A 22,095-nucleotide genomic window follows, 5' to 3' on the forward strand; every position below is an offset into this window, starting at 1 on the left:
GATTCTGGTACATTTTCTACATAGCATTTATTATCCATAAATAATATTGTTATCTCTTCCAATGTTTATATATATCTCAGTTCTTTTTATTTGTTTCTTCTTGCATTAGCCAGGATCTGCCACTCTATGTTAACTATAACAAGGTGTCAGGCAACTTTGTCTGGTCCCACAGATAAGATGCTTAAAGGAAATGCATGTGCGTGTCTCTAGCAAGTATGAGATTTTCTGTAGGGTCGTATCCACTATACATGATGGAGATTCCCATATCACAGTAAGGGAGGCCCCCTCAATTCCTAACTTCCTATAAAGTTTTACTTTAAATAACTATTATACGTCATGAAGTTTGTTTTCTGTCTCAGCTGAGATAAGAAGGAGACATATGATACAAGAGCCAGGTGTGGTGGTGCATACTTACAATCCCAGCTACTCAGGAGGCTGGGGCAGGAGGGTCACACGTCCAAGGCCAGCCTGAGCAGCTTAGCAAGATGCTGTACTAAAATAAAAAATGAAAAGGGCTGGGATGTAGCTCGCTTGCTTAGCATGTGTGAGGCCCTGGATCCGATCTCCAGGATGGCAAAAAAAAAAAAAAAAAAAATATATATATATATATATATATATATATATATATGTATGTATGTATACATATATATGCATATACATACACGTGTATACACGTGCACATATATGTATATATGACCCTTCTATCATACATCTTCATGCATACATATATGTGCAATAGAAGGCTCAGTAGAGAAGGGTATAGAGTCCTTGTAAATTTTTTCTTCTTCTTTTGGCCTCCGTAAGAGTTTCCTCAAATTGAGAAAGAAAAATGATTTGGAATAAATAATGTTATTCATATATTCAAAGGTTTAAATAATGTTTATTCTCAGCCAGTAACATATACTATAAAATATCCAACCTTGCTGATAATCACTCAAACATTTCATTAAGTATTTAGTGCTGGCAGGCATGGGGTGTGATGCTAGGAATTCAGAGAGAGGTCGCCGTCCCTACCACCAAGAAACTTACAAGCCATTTAGGGAGAGAGATTAAGGGCTAGACCTAATGGCAGACCACGGTGGCCATGCCTTGACTTCTTTTGAGTTGCTCTAGCACCTGTGAGAGTGAAGAAAAGCTCAATGTCATTATTTCTTTCTACTAAAGAAGATCAGGGTGGCGGAGTGTCTGTGGGATTACTTGCAAGTTTACTTGCCCATAGAGAACACTGATCTGGCGGCTGTGACAGGACTCTCTCTGTAGCAGGGGTTAAAGTGGCCGCTGCTCCCAGGATCGGGGTGCTGGAGTTGAGATCCCAGTGTGTATTAGAGGTGCAGGCACACTGGGAAACCGCCTATCTGTTTTGTACGAACTTAAATACATTCTACCGATGGCCTCCTAATAGCCAAGAGGTACTAGAAAGGGAAGTGGAAACCCAAGGGAAATGAAGGCATATTTCTACAAACAAAAAAGTAGATGAGACACCCATTGTAGCTCTATTCAATTTCCCAAAGCTGGAAAAAATGTCATTATGTGGTGAATAAATAAACAAATCGTGACTCCAACCTAGAGATGGATCAGAGAAAGAATATCTTGATATGAATGTGCAAAATTTAAAACACACAGCAACACCAGGTGCACATAATTCATATAAGGGTCAGAGTCCAGGGTTATTTAGTTGCAGAGGAGTTTGGGAGAAACCCACTATCTCAGAGGGTAAGAAGTGAGTTCAATTATTGCAAAGACCAAAGTTCAGATCTGACTAAAAAAAAAAAAAAGAAATAGTAACTCAGAGTATAAGACAAAGAAATAACTGCCCAAGAACTTTTTCAAGGCGTCTGGTAAACAGAGCATTAGTTCAAGATCCAAGGCAGAGCCACAGAGCACTGTGAAGAGGGGCTCGACCCTGAGGTCAAGACCTACCGAGTGGGGTCCTCGTGTACTTCTTGCCTGGGACCAGAATTTTTCTCTTGTAGGTGAAATCGTCTAATTAAGGCAAACAAGAAGTCACAGTAAACCAGAGGAAGCAGGACATGGAAATCAAGAGCTTTTAAAAGCCAGCATCCAGATTTCTGCAAAAACATGAAAGGATTAAAAAAAAAGAAAGTTATGCTTCTGGAACCTTAATGGATATTTCACAAACAAGAGGTACTTCTGCCCTCGAAATCCATTTCTTTGTGCACTAAGATATTCTTATCAACCTAACTTTGGTTATGCTTTGCTGGTACTAATGGCATGCCATCAACCTGAATTAGGATCGCGATGGTTCAGGAACAGTCAGAGAAAGAAAAGGCAGCTGCCTTTGTAGCCACATATCATTTCAGTTTTAAAAAAGAGAAGAAAATTGATTTAAAAGCAATGTACACGCGTGGGTGATAGTACAAACTGTAGAAATCTACTGTAGACAAATGGATGGTAAGAAGAGACAAAGCGGGGCGAGGTGTCGCACATTTGTCATCCCAGCATTCGGGAGGCCGAGACAGGAGGATCGTGGTTCGAGGGCAGCCTCAGCTACTTAGTGAGGCCCTCCACAACTCAGTGAGATCTTGTTTCAAAATAAAGAATAAAAAATGGGGCTGAGGGTATGGCTCAGAGATAGAATGCCCCTGGGTTCCATCCCCAGTACTGCAAAGAGGAGGAGGAGGAGGAGGAAGAAGAGGAGGAAGAGGAGGAGGAGGGGGAGGAGGAGGATGAGGAAGAGGAGGAGGGGGAGGAGGAGGAGGAGGAGGAGAAGGATGAGGAAGAGGAGGAAAAGGAGAAGGGGGAGGAGGAGGAGGAGGAGGAGAGAGAAGGGAGGTACAGTCTTTGCAATGTAGCTGGAGAAAACTTAATCAAACACCCGGAAGTCTTGGGATGACATTACTTTCTATTCAAAAGGAAGTCAAAAGATTTCTATCTGCCCAATCACTGCCTTTCTTTTCCTGCAGCAGAGCACCCTGGATGCTGGGGTTGGGCAGTAGAAAACAGTACACTCTTATTTTCAGATGGAAATGCTATTTATTTGTTTATTTATTTATTTTGGTGGTACTGAGGTTCCTGGAAACCCTTCTACCTCTGGGCTACACTCCCAGACGTATTTTTATACTTTTTTATTTGGAAAAGGGTCTCTTTTTGTATTTCGAACCTGCACGATCCTCCTGTCTCAGCCTCCCAAGCGCGGGGGATTACAAGCGTGCGCCACCACGCCCGGCAGGAAATGCTACTTAAATCTTGTCAATAATGCTTGGAAGAAATGACTTTCTTTAATGAGAAAATTCCAAAACACTGTTGAATGCATCCCCCTTCATTTAAAAAAGAAAAAGAACTGAATGGGACGGTCCACTTCAAAGCAGCCATTCGGAAAGCCCAGGTTTTTCACATGCACCTGAACATTTCCCCGCCAGCAGCAGTGAGCCCGGCTGTACTCAGGAATGAAGGGCTGCATTCCTGCAGAACAGTAACAGAAGTCCGCAGGGGCTGGCGGAGGGCTCTGGACAGGGTGACTCAACTAGACCCTTAGCACTGCCCTACCCACCCGCCCCAGTGTCCTCCTCAAACAAGACCTGAGAGCCAGCACCCTCCGCCATTACAGGAGGACCGTGAGGAGAAGGCTCTTGTTGGGAAGGGGGTCTCCCGACAGCCTGGGGGCAAAGAGAGAGACAGAGACAGAGATGAGGGACAGCCCTGTCCCCAAGGGCACACCCCCAGTGAGCTGCCTCCTCCAGCCAAGACCCGCCTGCCTACAGTCACCACCCTGGAAGTCCGTCCAACTGACTAACTCATCACAGGATTTATCCACTGATAAGGCTAGGATTCTCACGATTCAGTTATTTCATCTCCGAACATTTTTGCATTGCCAATACATAAGTTTTTCTGGGGACATTCTACGTTCAAACATAACAGAGATTTAGCATAAGCCAACCTGTCTTCAAAATCCACCTATAGATATCAGAAGTGCAGGCAACAAAAGAAAAACTAGAGCCTTAGCCAGTTCGTGCGTTATAACAAAATGCCTGAGCCCGGGAGCTTTATAAAGAAAAGAAATTCTAAAGCTTATGTTTCTGGAGGCTGAAAGTCCAAGATGGGGCAGCCCCATCGATTCTGGCTCTGGCACATCATGGCAAGATCACCGTGGGACAGGAGGCCAGGGGCAGCTCCAGGTCAGGCTCCCTCCTGTGGACCATCGGCTCACTCTCACAGGAGCAAACGGATCTATGAGAATGCTGCTAACCTACCAGAGGCAGTGCTGCTGATGATCCAGCTACCTGGCCCTAAGGTGTGGCAGCACCCCAACACCACCCCGCTGAGGACAAGCTCCCCGCATCTGGATCCCGGGCTGCACTAAAACCATCTCCAGACCAGAGCCACCAGAGACACTGATCTCATCAAAATGAAAAACCTTTGTGCATCAAAGGACACTACCAAGAGAGTGAAAAGACCCGGGCGTGGTGCGCAGGCTTGTAATCCCCGCACTTGGGAGGCTGAGGCAGGAGGATCGCAAGTTCAAGGCCAGCCTCAGCTACTGAGTGAGGCTCTCAGAAAATTATGCTGGAGGTAGAAGGTCCTGGGTTCCATCCCCAGTACCACACAAAAAAAATAAAAAAGTAAAAAGAGAGAGCGTGAAAAGCAGCCCTTTTCTCTTCCTCATTAGTCATTAGGGAATCAAGACCATGGAGAGCGGCCACTTCACAGCAATTAGGATGGCTGTCAGCCAAAGAAGAAAAACCCCAGAGGCCTAAGAGGACACGCGGGGGCTGAAAGGCTCGGGCGTCGCTGGGAGCATGGAGAATGGTGCGTCTTGGTGCAGAAGGTATAGGAGGGTCTCGGGGAGTCCACCAGCCTACGTAGCCGCAGCTCTTCCCGCAGGGCCTGGCCATCCTAATGTGAGCTACTGGCTGACCCTGGCGGGCGCCAGTCCCCCCACCTACACCCCGACACGTGCAGTCTCGGAAGCTACCTACTGTCTCCTGGATTTCAGGCAGGAAGAGTCTAGTGCCACCACCCAAACCCCCGGGGCCGGAAGGCTTGTCATGGTCCAACCCTCCTTCACGAGGCCGGGTCTGTGGGCCTGCTCTGGAGCCTGCTTTAATTCTCTCACTGAGCAACGTGCTGGAGGCAGAGCAAACTGAAGAAAGCTTATTGGCTGCAGAGCACGGTGCAACAGGCCTGAAATCCCAGTGTTGGGAAGCTGAGCCAGGAGGATCGCAGGTTCAAGGCCAGCCTCATCGATTTAGTGGAACCCTGTTTCCCAACCAAAAGATTAAAAAAAAAAAAAAAAAAAAAAAAGCCAGGCGTGGTGGCCCACGCTTGTCATCCCAGCATTCTGGAGGCTGAGACAGGAAGATCACGGTTCACAGACAGCCTCAGCTACTTAGCAAAGCCCTTTGCAGCTCAGTGAGACTCTGTTTCAAAATAAAGAATAGAAAATAGGGCTGGGGTGCAGCTCGGAGGTAGAATGCCCCTGGGTTCCAGCCCCAGTACCGCGCAAAAAAAAAAAAAGAAAGAAAAAAAGCCATGAATATAGCTCAGAGGTAGTATAGAAAAGAGAAAGAAATTAAAAAAAAAAATCTAGAAGGTACTTGTTCCTGAGTTTCAAGCAACAGTGTTCATTCAGCTTAACTTCTCAGAAGCAGATTTACATAATGTCTTATTCCATTTGTCCCAAAAGTTTTAAAAAATGAAAGCAAAGTCCAGAAACACATCAGATCTAATGTGTTCCCTGCTGGTCCTAAGTAGCTGTATGCCCACCGCCAACTCAGTTCACTTTTTTTTTTTCTTTGTTTTGGTACTGGGGTTCCTGGAAACCTTCCACCTCCAGGCTACACTCCCAGACCCATTTTATATTTTTATTTAGAAACAGGGTCTCTTAAGCCAGCATAGCTGGCTTCGAACCTGCGCGATCCTCCTGTCTCCGCCTCTCAAGTGGGGGGATTACAAGCGTGCGCCATCACGCCCAGCTCAGTTCACTTTTAATGATTCCATGAAAAAAAAAATCTGAAGGGCTGCAGAAAAAGACCTCCAGTCAACTGTGTCAATTAAAACGCCTTGTTGCTGCAAAACCAGGTGGAAAGGAGGGAGACAGCTCGGCAGGGCAGGCCGGGAAGACGGACTGCCAAGGGTCATGGACGGCTCGTGGGTAGTGGGAGTTCACAGAGACCTGGCATTAAGGCTCATGAATGCGTTAAGTCTCTTAAGGAGCAGTGACTGTGGTACTACAGACACATACAGTGTGTAAAGCCTGAGACACGAAATTCCTCTGAGTTGTTTTAGCAGGAAGAGCTTACTACAAAGAATTAAACTATGTAAAAAAAAATTTTTTTTTTTGCAGTGGGGATGGAACAGGGGCATTCTACCTCCAAACTACACCTGAGGCCCTATTTTTTATTCCTTTTTTTTTTTTTTTTTTGGTGGTGGTGGTACTGGGGTTCCTGGAAGCCCTTCTACCTCCGGGCTACACTCCCAGACCTATTTTTACATTTTTATTTGGAAACAGGGTCTCCTAAGCCAGTGCATGCAGCTGGCTTTGAACCAGCGTGATCCTCCTGTCTATGCCTCCCAAGCACGAGGATTACAAGCGTGCGCCACCACGCCCGGCCTTTTATTCCTTATTTTGAAACAGGGTCTCACTGAGTTGCAAAGGGCCTCACTAAGTAGTAGCTGAGGCTGTCCTTGAACTGCGATCCTCCCTCCCTTCTCAGCCTCCCAAGTACTGGGATTACAAGTGTGCGCCACCACGCCCGGCTTTGTAAAAAGAAATTTTAACTGGAAAACTAAAATGAATAAAAAGATGTGCCACCACGGGGGCGCACGTGTCCCCCATGAGGGAGGAACCCCGTGGCAGACGTGTGGTGCTATCGGCATCTTTGCAGGCACCAGGAGAACGGCTCTCCCCTGCCGTGCCCTGGAGCCCAGGGAGTTCTGCGTCGGAGCCCACCGGCCGTGGACTGAGCCTCTGAAACCCTGCATCCAAATAAACGCTTCCGTCTCTCGACGTTCTTAACAGGTATGTTGGTCATGGGAACTAAGACGCTCACTAATACAAATGTGCATCCTTCCTGCGTACACGGCGCTCCCTCGTCAAGAGAGCACCGCACTGGTACTCTTGAGCCAAATGAGGGCCACCTCAGCCGTCCCGCCTCACTCAGCAGGAAGGCGCAGAACGCTTCAATGTGACCCTTGCTGCCTCCAAAATCCAAGGCAAGTCCCCGTAGCACCTGGCCTCCAGCGACATGGATTTCCCCCTTCAGGTGGAATCGCAGAAGTTCACCCAGCCATGTCCCCTGGCAGGTTCCCAGACACCATCATGGGTCTGAAGCCCGGCCACTGCCCGCCACCCAGGCCCATCAGCAGAGCATCGTCAGCGTGGTGAAGAAATGTGGAGCCAGGACGTCCACGGCTTCCAAAGGGATGAGACTGAGTCGGAAAATGGACACAGCTTGTGGTGGGATTGGAATCCCAGCATCTGGGAGGCTGGGACAGGAGGATCGCGGTTTGCGGACAGCCTCAGCTGCTTAGTGAGGCCCTCTGCAACTCAGTGAGACCCTGTTTCAAAATAAGGAATAAAAATAGGGCTGGGGGTGTAGCTTGGAGGTCAAATGCCCCTGGGCCCCATCCCCAGTACCACCAAAAAAAATGGACACATCCCCCGGGGTGGGCTGCTTCTGTCGTTCCTACACATTAGTATAGAGAAATAAGCATTTCCTGGGTCAGTGCTGCACGCCATGTCCCACCACAGCACCTGCTGACATGCTACACCCCAAGGCCCGCCCGCGCTGCAGAGCCCCAACAGCAGCTCGCACAGGGGCATGGCAGGGGCAGCGGCCTGCCTCTTCCAAGTCTCGAGTGCAGTGACGGCTGCGGCTCCTCCAGAGACTCTGGCTCGTCATCCCGGCAGAGAGGCTGTGCCGAGGACATCCTCTGTCCTTCCCGTGACGGCAGCTTCACTCCCTGCACCGTCCTCGCTTTGACATTTTGGTCCCCCTGGGTTTAGCACCAATCCAGAGTTAGTTTCTAAGTGATGCTTCAAAAGCCTTGGTATTTCCCTTTCCCCAAGGTTAATTTGCTCTAGTAAAAATGCCACAAGTCCCTTGGGGAAGCTGAGAGGGAGCTTTATAGTATATGTCTGAATATTTTTATCACATGACTTTATAGCTCAAAAATATGTTCTTTCTTTCTCTTCCACCCCCTCTCTCTTTCTCTGTCTCGCTCGCTCTCTCCTCTTCTCTCTCCCCTCCTCCCCCCCCCTCTCTCGCTCTCTCTCCTGTACTGGGAATGGAACCCAGGGGCATTCTCCCTCTGAGCTATACCCGCAGCCCTATTTTTAGTCTTTATTTTGAAAAACGGTCTCACTGAGTTTCAAAGGGCCTCACAAAGAAGCCAGGCATGGTGGCGCACGCTTGTAATCCCAGCATTTAGGAGGCTGAGACAGGAGGATGGCAGTTCTCAGACAGCCTCAGCTGCTTAGTGAGACCCTGTTTCAAAATAAGAAATAAAAAATAGGGCTGGGGGTGTAGTTCAGAGGTAGAATGCTCCTGGGTTCCATCCTCACTGCCTCAAAAAAAAAAAAAAAAAAATACTTGCTGTGTGCCTTCTGTGTACCAACCAGATCTTTTTACAGGGAAATGGCGGGGTGTCGACTGCAATCCTGTGGAAAGCTGTACTGCCTCTGTGTGTATGAGAGATTCCTGGACTGGCAGACCTGGCGAAGGGGTGTGTGCAGTCCAGGTGTGCATTCCAGGTGTGCAATTTGCCTGTTTCTGTGATGATCCGTTCACCAGGTGCAGCTTCTGCTAAAGTCTTTCGTAGAGGCAGACGTGAAACTTTCCTCTGCTCACATCTTTCCCTAGCTGCTCTTCAGAAGCGCACATCCTAGCCCCTCCTACTGTGCGTTCTAATGGCAGGAGAAGCCTCTGGAAGGCTTGAAATAGCAAAGTGACATGATATAATTTTGTGGCTTGCAAGATCACTTCGAGAGCTAATAATAATAATGTGTTGCATACTTGAAATTGCTAAAGAAACAGATTTTAAATGTTCTCACCACAAAAAGTAGGTGATTTGATGATTATGTTAGCTTGATTTAATAATTTCAAAATACATCCATCCATCAAGCCATCATTTTGTGTACACAGTAAGCATACACAAGTTTTTCAGTTATAACTTAAAAATCGGAGGTGGGGGTGTGAGCCAGGCGCGGTGGCGCACACCTGTAACCCCAGCATTCAGGAGGCTGAGACCAGAGGATCACGATTCACAGACAGCCTCAGCTACTTAGCAAGGCCCTCTATAACTTAGTGATACCCTGTTTCGAAATAAAGAAACAAAAATAGGGCAGGGGGTGTATCTCAGAGGTCGAATGCCCATGGGTTTCAACCCCAGACCCACAAAAAAAATAATTGGGGGGGTGGTGTTCCAAGCCATTACGAAAGGACAGTTCATAAAAGAATGTGACTCATCGTGGAAGAAAGAGAAAGCCTGTTTCCTGCAATCATTCTGTGGGTGAGTCCAAAAGAGAGGATCAATGGCCCCACAGGAGAGTCCCAGACATAAGAAACGAATCTGACGTTTACATCCAAAATCAAATTCAAGCCTTCAACAATAAAAGAATGTTTGTTGAATGAATAAATGGCCACATTAGTAAAGAAAGACCAATCCTAAATTACAGGAAAAATGAGAGCCCCCTTTGGTAGGTGCGTGGAGAAGGCGCGCAGGGGGCAGGAATGCCCTGGGCTGAGAGGGAGGCCTGAACAGCTGAACCTGGAGCAGGCTTGGACTGAGGGGCCCGTGACAGAAGGCTCAGAGCTGGAGGCAGGTTCTAGCTCGTAAGTGATCAGGGGGCGTGCGTGGGACCTCTGAACGTGGTAGATATCACGCACATATTCCCGTCGAGACCGCTCGCTGTCCACAGTCTGGGCCCCTTTCCTCCCTTCTGTGAATCATATGCCCAAATCCAGACGCTGCCCTAAAGACTGCCAGCCCTACATGACATCGCCCAAACTGACAACTAAAGCGTATCCAGACTCAAAGTGAAGGCCAGGGACCGCACTGGCGGACTCCCCATCACTGAGTGAGCGGGAACACCACGGTCGTCAAGGAAGCAGCCCCCACCCCCGCAAATGTAGCCCCTTGTTTGGAAAGGAGATTAACACAGAGACAGGTATATGGAAAAACTATTTTCCCCATTTTTAACTAAATATTATGAACAGCTTCAACATTCTGCAAGGTTAAGTTATAATACAGACATATTAAAAAAATAGCATGTAGTTGCTCAAAGAGGTGTAGTTGAAATACATTTATTGGCATGCAAGGGAATATAATAGTGAACAAGGAAAGTTTTAAAATAGTTTGTAAAGTATGGTCCCATTTGGTAAAATAAAATACCTGTGCACGCATATGAAAAATTCAGAAAGGACAGACTCTGGGGTGTAAAACCAAAATGTTAATAGCAGTTATCTCTGGGATGACTTTTATGACTTTTTCTCTGTCGTTCTCCTATTTTCTAATTTTTCTACTATGAACATTATTAATTATATAGTAGTATTTTTAACTATTTACAAAATTTATCAAATGATAGCAGTCACATGTCCTGTATGGGCAATACATTCTTAGTTATAATTTATTGCATTCCCTTTGAAATTAAAGGCTGACATATTTAGAAAAACAAGAGCCTGAATATAGAATATATTTTGAACAACCACGCACACTGAAAAATATGGTGAATGGTTATTTTTAAAGAAAAGTGCCATACGCTAAAACGCCAATAGCGTGTTTTGGGTTGATATAATTTTGAGTACATTTTGTTGTTTATTTTGCTCTGCATCCCTATACTTTCTTATTTTTCAAAAATGCTAGCCTTAAAATGTCCTCTAAAGGAGACAATGAATGGAGGGATGTTGACTCCACCCTGCCCTCAGGCCGTGGGGACTGTGCTGGGGACCAGAGCATCCCGGACACAGCGGGCTGCACCGGTGATGCCCAGGGCCACAGCGGGCTGCACCAGTGATGCCCAGGACCACAGCGGGCTGCACCGGTGATGCCCAGGACCACAGCGGGCTGCACCGGTGATGCCCAGGACACAGCGGGCTGCACAGTGGCTTCCGTGCTGGGTCCTCGTTGAGATGCTACAGGTGCTCAGCATGGCAGCCTTTGTTGTAGATGCACCAAGACTACAAAACGCTCAGCTGCAAGGCCCATGACTTGGGTAACTGGTGCCCAGCAGGAGCTTAGCAGAGAGTTAAAATGCAGAGCTAAAGACAGAAGTTCCTGGGGGCTGGCCATCACCTCCACCCAACCTGACCAGAAATCACTATACAGCTGTCTGGATCCCCTTGCCTTCGCCCCTCCTCAGTTAAATAGGAAATATAGCTGGCTTATTGCAACCTGCCCAACTCCTGCCCTGCGTCCAGTCTACCAGTATCCCCTGACATCCAGAGTCCTTCATCCACTCAAGGCTGGGCTCAGAGGGGGCTCAGCCCCGGTCCCTGGTGTATGATCAGGGCGTCCCGCACTCAGGGAGACCCCATATGCTCCCCACAGGACAGCCTCCCCTAGAGTTCCAGAGCTTGGCCACAACCCCGCCTAGATATGAAGTCACATAAGCACTATTGATGTCCTGCCCGCCCCTCCGACCACCCTTACTTTTGGAACTAGGATCTAATGAAACATGTATATCCCAAACACCAATATTATGGCCTTCTAATAATAATAACACCTTCTGTGGATGTTTTTTCAAGATGTTTTAGTAGAAAAGATTAGTTCCAGCAAGAAATCATTTTTAAAGAGTCATAATTTGTTTCTGCTCAATTTCTCCTTGAGAGGACTTCCCTATGTCATTAGGAATAAGATTTAGAAGTCTTCTGAAGATAACCATAAGAAACAAAGACATGTGATGGCCCTTTTTTATTATTTTTTCCATACTGGGGGTTGAACCTATGGGCATTTTACCTCCGAGCTACACCCTCAGTCCTATTTTTTATTCTTTATTTGTAAACAGGGTCTCACTGAGTTGCAAAGGGCCTCACTAAGTAGCTGAAGCTGGCCATGAACCTCGATCCTCCTGTCTCAGCCTCCCAAAGGCTGGGATGACAAGTGTGCGCCCCCACGCCCGGCGTGATGGCCCTTTCTGGCGTCTTGAGCAATAAAGACATGTGTCCTGCATGATGGAGCGACAGAGGCGTAAAGAAACACCATTCTGAAATAAAATGGCAAGAAAAAAGAAGACTGTAATGAATGCAAAAACTCAACAACATTTCAAATTCATATCGGAAGAGGAAAGGGCAGAATTAACACTTCAAATACTCGACCATGGAGGAGCAGGAGATGTTGAGAGCCGTTCCCAAAGCACAGAGAAAAATAATAAATAATGAGACCAACGAGGCGGGGGGGAGAGATTCAACTTGAGAGCGCTGTCTTTCCCTCAGGAAAAGACCAAAATAACTGGAAATATTCAAACATAAAATGAAAGAATTATCTAAATTTTTTTAAAAAATCTTGGAGTCACACATGAAGACAGTTCACTCTGGAGAAAAACAGCCAAAAGAAATCCATAATTAGACACTCTTAAAAATTATAATAATAAAGGAAAAATTATAAAAGTCCAGGCTGATGGGAGAAGGGAGAAGACGGGGCATTTTACATATTACCCTTATTTTCTTCCTCAGTGGTGCTGAATCAGAAAGGATCATTTATAGCTTCTGAACAAAAACAAATCTTATTACCAACTAAGTTGGGGTTTTTTGTAGAGTGGAGCAGCAGAGGAGGGGAGGAGATAATAAGAAGATTCACAGAGATTTCCAGACTTGGAAAACATTTCACAAATATCCTTGTTTAAAAACTTCATTTTATGCCAGGCATGGTGGCTCACGCTTGTCATCCCAGCATTCGGGAGGCTGAGACTGGAGGATCACGGTTCACGGCCAGCCTCAGCTACTTAGTGAGGCCTTTGCAACTCAGTGAGACCCCGTTTCAAAATAAAGAATAAAAAATTGGGCTGGGGTGTAGCTCAGAGGTAGAATGCCCCTGGTTTCCATCTCTAGCACAGAAAAAAAAAAAAAAACTTCAAGTGTACTGTCTAAGAATAAGATAAATCAATTTGGACATGGCATGGTGGCACACACCATGTACTGGGGAGGTTGAGACAGGAGGATTACAGGTTCAAGGCCAGCCTCAGCAACTTAGCAAGACCCTTGTTTCAAAATAAAAAGGGCTAGGGGGCATAGCTTGGAGGTAGAATGTTCCTGGGTTCAATTCCCATTACCCCCCCCCTAAAAAAAAGGTGACTCACACATTAACATTAGAAAATCACATCTAAAAAGACGGCAGGTCCTTATGAGAATTAAACTCCAAATTCAGTAATGGGTTGGATACTGGGAGCTCAGGAGGACTGTGCCCCCCAGGGCGGAGTCTCTGTCCCGAGTCTTTCCTCGTTCATTCATTAAACCACTGATTTGCAAGTACTTCCTTTGTGCCAAACGCAGGATTGGCCCCCAAGGACACAGTGGTCGTAAGATGGCTCTAACCTCCTCCCTCCCACAGTGTGCAGCCTACGCTTTTTATTTCCATTTCTTTTCCAGGGGAGAAGATCATTCTTGGGTCACAGTCTCAGCCTCCAATTTAGTGAGACACTCTTCTGGTCGTACATGATGTCCACTTAACGTGATAATGGGTTATTATTATGCCCCAGGGCTATAAGAATAATAGTTAAATTATCTCCTAGCGGAGACTCTGCCAGAAGAATTATTACACAGAAAGGCCTTTTGTTCTCACTGCACAAAAGCTGGACTGCACGGAGTGAAATAATAGCCATTTTCATTGCCCAGAAACTCAAACAGTGATTTTCTCCCACTTTAAAGATCCCATTTCATGAATAAAGTCGTCTGGAATTTGTAATGGGAAGAAAAAGCTGACATTATTTGTTGTCAGCTTCATTTTCACCTTGCTTGACATCTGAGACCCAAGCTGCTTCTGTGTTGGCTACCCCTACACGTCGGCAAGCACGCAGGACTGTTCCGGGGCTCACCGCCTCTACGGCTTTCTGTCCTTTCCCCATTAAACTAGAACTTGAGCCCAAGGCCTGGGATGTTTCCATTCAATCTTCTTTCCTTATCCTACGTTTAAATTGCAGGGAGTTTTCAGATATAAATTCATGAGACAGAAATACAAGGACAGCAGACAAACGACAGAGTATTCCAGCACATCAAATTAATACTGCAGAAATAGAAGGGCGATTTTCAAAGTTTTAACCCAACTTCACAAATTCTTTTTCTTATTAATCAGACTGACTGCCCAAATATTTCTTGTGATGTAATTCAGGTAAGTAGGCGATGTCGAATCCAGCCAGTGTGAAATGGTCTGCCGCCACTAAAGGCGATAAGTCTACTGAACCTGCGGCACCACGGACTCTCAGAAGTCTGGTTTAAGTTAGCTGGGGGGGAATCGTCAAAGTCGGGTGCGATTTGAGGAGCAGATCCAGGATGAATATTCATAAAATGTATTTACCACGGTGACTTCCCCTGTGCAACTGTTGGAGCTGGATAACAATCTATGTGCCTGGTGCCTGGAGTCCACAGGGCACCCGATGGGAAAAGATGCCAGACCAGCGGTCAACCGGATTTGACACCCATCTACACACCTTAAAACCACCTTCTACAAAGCCAGAAAGTACCATCAGCAGAGGAATGAAATGATAGGTACAAGGCAGCAGAGAAAAAAGACCGATCAGAGAGCGGAAAGGAAACCCGCTCGCCTTGCCGCCATGGGCGCCACCGCAGTGCCATCCTGCCTCACTGCACCCGACTCCGGAGACAAACGGGAAAACAGCGAGAACATGAAGTGGTCAGCTGCAGATCATCAGAGGTGTAAGCCATCGGTTCAGTTCCTCCTGCGCAAATACTGGCTACAACTTCCAGCAGTGGCGGCCGAGCTCACCACAGAGCTCACCACACTCTACGGGGCTCCAGAGCGGCGCTCAACACCAGAAAAGAAACCTTCCCACCTTGCAGCCATGGGCACCACCGCAGCACCATGCGGCCTCCACTGCTCCCAACTCCAGAGACGAACATGAAAACGGCCAAGGACCTGAAGTGAGCGGCTGGAGATCTTCAGAATTGTAAGCCATCAGTTCCTCCTGCGCAAACACCGGCTACAACTTCCAGCAGTGGCGACTGAGCCCATCACGCCCTCCAGAGATTCAAAGCAGCGCTCGACAACACCAGAAAAGAAACCCACTCACCTTGCAGCCGCGGGCATCACAGTGGCGCCATCTTACCTCACTTCACCCAACTCCAGAGACAAACAGGACACGGCCAAGGACCTGAAGTGGGCAGCTGCAGATCATCGGAACTGTAAGCCATCAGTTCCTCCTGCGCAAACACCAGCTACAACTTGCAGCTGTGGTGGCTGAGCTCAACACGCCTCCAGAGACCCAGACCGGCCTCAGCAGTACCGTAAGTGAAGCCGCTGTCTCCATGGGGAAATGCCCAGCACGTGCCTCCAGGGACTCGCACAGCTGCGATCAACTCCCTCGGCCTGAGACTCCACGGTTCAAATCACAAAGGGGTTGGAGGGTGGAGTCTACAACTCGCAGCCGTGGCAGCTGAGCTTACCATGCCCACCAGAGATCCAGAGTGGCGCTCAACAATACTGTAAGTGAAGCCACCATTCCTGCAGGAGAATGCCCATGTCGTGCCCCCAGGGACTCATGCAGCCACGATCAATTCCCTGGGCCTGAGACTTTGGACATAGCAGAGACTCAGACAGACTCAGCTTCTGCATCTGTGGAAAGTGTGGAGGGAGACGTATGCTCAACACTAGACCCAACTAGTAGGATCTCCAGGATCACCACAGAGGACCCAAGAAACAAAAGACCAAGTGACATTCAGAGGCAAACCAATTAGAATCACTCCAGACTTCCCAAACCAAGTCATGAGAGCCAGAAGGGCCTGGAGTAGCATATTCCAAACTCTGAAAGAAAACAACTTTCAGCCAAAAATTTCCTACCCAGCAAAATCATCTCTCAGATTAGACAGGGAAATAAAAATCTTCCATGACAAACAGAAGCTGAAGGAATTTCTGTCTTCCAAACCAGCACTAAAGAAAATACTCAGAGATTAACTGCAAAGAAGATGATAAAAAAAAAAAGGTGTGTACGTGGTAAAAATTCAGAAAATAGAACAAAAAATAAAAAAGACCAAAAATCAACTATAACTTTGCCATCATCGTAATTGCTTGTATGAGCTGGCTTATTTTTTTCTAGTATTTTTCCAATATTTCATTGTGAAACATAACACCTATAAATTAATATTACATGTGTGTAGAATTTAATAAATACTACCAAACAAACCCCCATGTAACCATCTCCAAGGTCAAGAAGTACAAAACTGCCACCACTCAGAAGCTCCGTAACGTCTCTACCTGTTCGTAACCCTCTCCCTCCCTGTTAAGTGACTACCAGCTTAATTTCCACAATAATTAGTGTCCTTGCTGGCTTTTATTATAATTTTATCAATCAAGTGTGTATTAATAAAAATATATATTTGGTTTTGTCTATTTTCTAAATTTATATAAATTAAATCATATATTGTTTATATCGCAATTCTTTCAGTCAATAATACAAGATTAACTCACATTATTTGATGTACCTGAAGTTCATTAATTTTTATTGCTGTGTGATATTCCACTGTATGACATGTAATAATTCAGTTACTCTAGATGAACCCCTGGGTTATCTCCATTATTTTTCTTGGATATTTTCTCTATGTGATAAAATTACACTGTCTCTAAAATATTATGTTCTACTTCCATTGTTCAACATTTTAGCATAATTTTTGTGTGGTAAAAGTTACTATTTTTAAATACTCTATCTGATTGCTCTATAACATTTTATTGTACATAATTTAAAATTTAACCCATAACTCATTTAACCATTCCCCTAGGGGTTTTCATTTTGATTATTTTCAACTATTTGCTACCATAAAGAACATTATGGTGAACATGCTTATACATAAGAATTCTTTATAAGTAGTTCAAAATATTTCCTTAGGCCATCTCCAAGAGCTAGAATTACCATATCAAATAGCGTAAATATTTTAAATATTTCTGCGCTAGGGTGACACTAAGCTACTCTTTTATTCAGGGACGAATAAGAAAGCCTCTTTCAGGTCATCCTTGCTGGCACTGAATTTTCTCTCCTTTCCTCTCCCTTCCTCATCTTCTTAGGGAATTTGATGCAATCCCCTAGTTGCAACTAGTTGGCTGCATACCCAAAGTAGACTTCTTACATACAAGAAATACCTAGACGAACTACGTACGCCTTCAAAAAGACCCTGTTAGACTTAGTAGTCATTGGTAATAAAGATAGCCGTGGGTGGAAACTGAGCAGGAGGAGACTGTGGGAGCCTGGGTGTGTGCAGGGAGAGCCCTGGGTGTGTGCAGGGAGAGCCCTGGGTGTGTGCAGGGAGAGCCCTGGGTGTGTGCAGGGAGAGCCCTGGGTGTGTGCAGGGAGAGCCCTGGGTGTGTGCAGGGAGAGCCCTGGGTGTGTGCAGGGAGAGCCGTTGGTGCGCAGCGGAGCCCCACGGTGTAGGCCGCGGCCTGGCGGAGACTCCAAGGTCACGAGGAAGAGAGCGCCAGGACCAGGGCAGGCTCGGCGCAGGCCAGGGTGCCCAGCTGCCGCGGAGGGGCTTTGGGAGTTCCAACCAGTGTGTGCGCACTCCGGCTCCATGCCACTGCCGCGGGCGTGTGTGCGCAGCCTTTCTGGGGCTTCCCAGCCCGCAGCAGCTTGTGCCACGCGTCACTTATATTCCATTGTTTAACCCTCGTGGCCGTTCCGTGCTGAAGAGCATTTAAAGCATCTTAGAGGGAAGCCATGGGACCGGGCAAGAGGAGGCAGCTTCTGATAGCACCACCTGCTCCTGCTGGACACAGGCTACGGGACACCCATCAACCACCGGCCATGGCGCAGGCACTCAGTGCCCACCATGGCCCTGGGCTTTGCACAGGCCCAGACATCAGGGACCTTCCAGCGTCTTTACTTTTTTTTTTTTTCAGTACTGGGGATGGAACCCAGGGGCATTCTACCTCTGAGCTACACCCCCAGCTCTATTTTTTTTCTTTATTTTGAAGCAGGGTCTCACTGAGTTGCAAAGGGCCTCACTAAGGAGTAGCTGAGGCTGTCCTCAAATCATGATCCTCCCGTCTCAGCCTCCCAAATGCTGGGATGACAAGCGTGCGCCACCACGCCCAGCTCAGCATCTCTGATTCTCTCAAGGGTACAGAAATTGAAAATGGTTCATCGTTTAGATTTACCTACCTCGATCCTAAATTACAATTTTAAGTATGAGTGGCATGGCGCCTCATGTTTTGAGTGGGGGAAGCTTGGCCGAGCATCTGCTCACGACAGGCAGCTTCTGGGCGGGCAGGAAGGGGCACAGGGGGGAATGCCAGCGTGTCCTGCTGGCCCAGGGCCCGAGGGGCTCCCACAGTGCACAGTGGACAGGATGCCACAGGAGCTGCGGGTGGCCGGGAGAGGACCTCACTCAGCTGAGAGACAGGGAAAGGGTGAGGCAATCGAGTGAATCCATGACACACCGTGCTCGCGGAGTCCCACGGAGCCTCGGAGGCTGGGGAAGTCACAGTCTGCAGATTAACTAGAATGAGGACGGAATTACTTGGAGGAACAAAATCTTTACACAATAAAAGTGTTGAAACTTTTTGACACCCTCTCCCCAATGGGAAGTGAGAGGGAAGAGGGTTTCCTGTTAAGACTGGCGGTCGATGTGACTTTAACCTGTGTGCCTAGTGCTTTGAGAAAAGGGAAGGTCTTTTCCTCTGGGAAAGCCAGGCTTTTGTGTCCAGACAATCAGCGGCCAAGGGTGGGAAAGGGCAGAGGGCAGGCGACCCCAGGGGAGGACGGCCCCACCAGAGCTTTCATTTTACATGGGGACAAAGGAAGACACAGAAAAGACACCCAGAGCCACCACCCAGGACCAGGGACTTGGACAGCGCACGGTTTGGGGAGGCGCGGCGTGTCTAGTTTGATTCACTGCTGGATGAGGAGATGCCAGCGGAGAGAGTGGACTTACACGGCCTTCCCTTCAAACAGGCCAAGCAGGCTGCGGGATCCCAGACCTCGTCTCTTTCCCAGGTGTGGCTGGGCTGCACAGCTGACCGCCGTCAGCTAATAAAGACGGAGAGAGAAGTCCAGGTGTATAAAATTCCTGGACTTCACCCAGGAGAGACGCCCTCTTCACTCCAGGCTGGAGAAGAGACGCCCCAGTGGGAGCGGGGGACCACAAGGGAGAGAGAAAGACTGGGAGGAGAGATGGAGGGACCCCTAGGAAGCCCACCAGCAGGGCTGAGAACGCTCACATCCTACCCCGCAGCACAGGGTGAAAGTTAGCTCTGCGTGGGGCCGGCGAGGAGGGCCCAGGACCCTTTACACCTGTAGTTTGGTGAAAATGGAGTGTGGTCAAAAGTGGTGGCGGGATGTGTCGGTCAACAGCGCCACCTCGTGGCCGAAAAACAGATTGTCCTGGCTTGTGAGGAGAGTCCGGGAGCGGCCACCGGGGGGCGCTCGCAGGCATGTCGGCGCACACAGGCACAGACCACACACACCACATGTGCACACACACCACACGTACACCCATATGCACACACACAAAAAATCCTTACTAGTAAACTTTTAAAGGTGCATTATCTGGAGGCTTCATTTTCCCCTTGGATATAGAAAACTGGAAAGAGATTCACGCCTATCTTAAGAAAAAGATAGCGGTGTGCATGGTACAGAATTGTTGCTTGAAATTATCTGTGGTAGGTTAAAAAAAAAAGCCCAGCGACTCCATTAGTAAGACACACCTTAATTCTTCCTGAAGCCTGTGAAAATGGGGATCTCGTATAAACAAGGGCATTTCTGCAGCTGTGGTCCTGAGATGGGGAGACTGCTCCCAGTTATCCAGGTGGGTCCGTAAAAGGGGAAACTGAGGCAGGAGCCAGAGTCGGAGGAAGCCATAATGACCAGAAGCCCAGGTCGGGACTGAGGATGTGGTGCTGGCCCTCCGGAGCAGAGGGGCTGGGAGCCAAGGGAGGCGGGAAGAAACAGCTGCTCTCAGCAGGCCTGGTGGTGCAGGCTTGTAATTCCGGCACTTGGGAGGCTGAAACAGGAGGATCGCAGGTTCAAGGACAGCCTCAGCAAATAGTGAGACTCTCCGCAACCTAGTGAGACCCTGTTTCAAAATAAAAATAAGCCTGGCGTGGTGGCGCACGCTTGCAATCCCAGCATTCGGGAGGCTGAGGCGGGAAGATCGCGGTTCACGGTCCACCTCAGCTACTTAGTGAGGCCCTCTGCAACTCAGTAAGACCTGGTTCCAAAATAAAGAATAAAAACTAGGGCTGGGGGTGTAACTCAGAGGTAGAATGTCCTGGGTTCCATACCCAGTACTGAAAAAAAAAAGAAAATCAAATGTGCTTGGCGTGACATGTCACGTTTCAGACATCAATTTAATTGCACATGAAGACTTGTGCCTCCAGCACACCTAGCCTCTGGCCACACCTCCTGCAGCTTGAAGGCTGTGTGCCGGCCATCACAAGGCGGTGCTCCTTGCAACTATCAGGACCGCAGGCAGAGCCAGGATCGCCCGCCAGACTGGGATAGATGGTCTGCCTCCACAGAGCCAGCGACTTTTAGTAAGGTCCAAAGTCTATTTGCAGCAGGTCTCTGTGTGGGAAAATGTTCTTATCCAACCCTCTTCACCTCTAATTATTCATACATAAGTTAGGAAACCACAGGCACGGTTCTGTATTTTGTTGTTGGGGATCTTTCCGTAATACACATAAAAAGCCATTCTCACACTGGGGCAGGACTCTGTTATTGTGGTTTATTTAACCAGTCTTCTACTGACGGGCACTAGGTCCTTGCCAATCTTTTGCTCAGTGTCACGATAACAGCTTGTGCAAATGTGATTTCATAAGTGTGCAGGTGATGGGTCTAGACAGCAAACACTCGGGGCGCTACTGCTAGGTCAGAAGTCGATGCACTTGTGGCTTTAATAAGTATTTCTAAACGACGCCCTGAGGGGCTGGACCCCCTGGTTTTGCCAGCCACCTGAGAGTTGCTAGCTTGCCACAGCTTGCCAACAACGCTGTATTCTCCAACTCTTAGAGTTTTGAGCCTCTGGCAGGCGGAGAGAGGAACTGAGATGTCATTTCAGTTGGCTTCCCCGTATGGGGATCAAGTCCAAGCACCGTCCATACGCTCTGGACCCTGCGTGCTTCCTATCCTGAATGCTCTTTCTCTTTTTACTACGAAGCTGGTTTTGTGTTTTTGCTACTTTGCTTTCTAGGGAGTCTCTCTGCACTAGGCACTTTAGCTCTGTTACCTGAGATGAAGATACCTCCCAGGCTTCGTCTCTAAGTTTCCTTAGTTGTTGGTGGCGTTTCCCCTCCAGTCTCCTCCCCTCCTTCTCCTCTACTCTCCTTCTTTGATCCTACAGAAATGTTTTCATCTTATGTGGCCACAGACAGACACCCCCCCATGGCTCAGGGTGGGTGACGGGAGGGCTCCCTACGCGCGGGGTGTAGACAGGTCACCGCGGGGCAGCAGAGCCGGCCCTTCTCCGGCAGACACCTGCCTGATGGTGGCCAGCACAGGGAGGCCACGCTGCCGCCCTGGCCCCTCAGGAGACTGTGCCCCGGGCTCCGCCTCACTGCAGCAGGGGCTGGGACCTGCAGGGTGGCTGAGGACCCCCGGCCAGTCCCCGCGTGTCCAGCCCGCCTGGGTGTCGCTCCCCAAAGGCCCTGAGAGGCGCCGCCATGAGGAAATCGTCTGTGTTTCTTCCTGCTCATGACTGAATTTTCGAGTCTTCGATCCATTCTGAGAGTCACCTGCCACCACACGTTATGGGCTTAAGCTTACGTTCCCTCGGTGGCTGCCCGCATGACATTTATTTCAAAAAGGATCTCCATCGCCACACAGCAAACGCGGGCCTGTCTTTATCATGTACTAAACGTTCAGAGATATCTGTTTCCTTATCTAGACTTGCTCATTTACCCAGCACCTATTTACACCAGCTCTGCACTGCTTAACTACTAAGCCTTTGCGTCTATCGTAATGTGTGCAAGAACTGGGCCCCT

The sequence above is a fragment of the Muscardinus avellanarius genome, assembly GCF_963383645.1.
Source record: "Muscardinus avellanarius genome assembly, chromosome: 6".
Classification (NCBI taxonomy): domain Eukaryota; kingdom Metazoa; phylum Chordata; class Mammalia; order Rodentia; family Gliridae; genus Muscardinus; species Muscardinus avellanarius.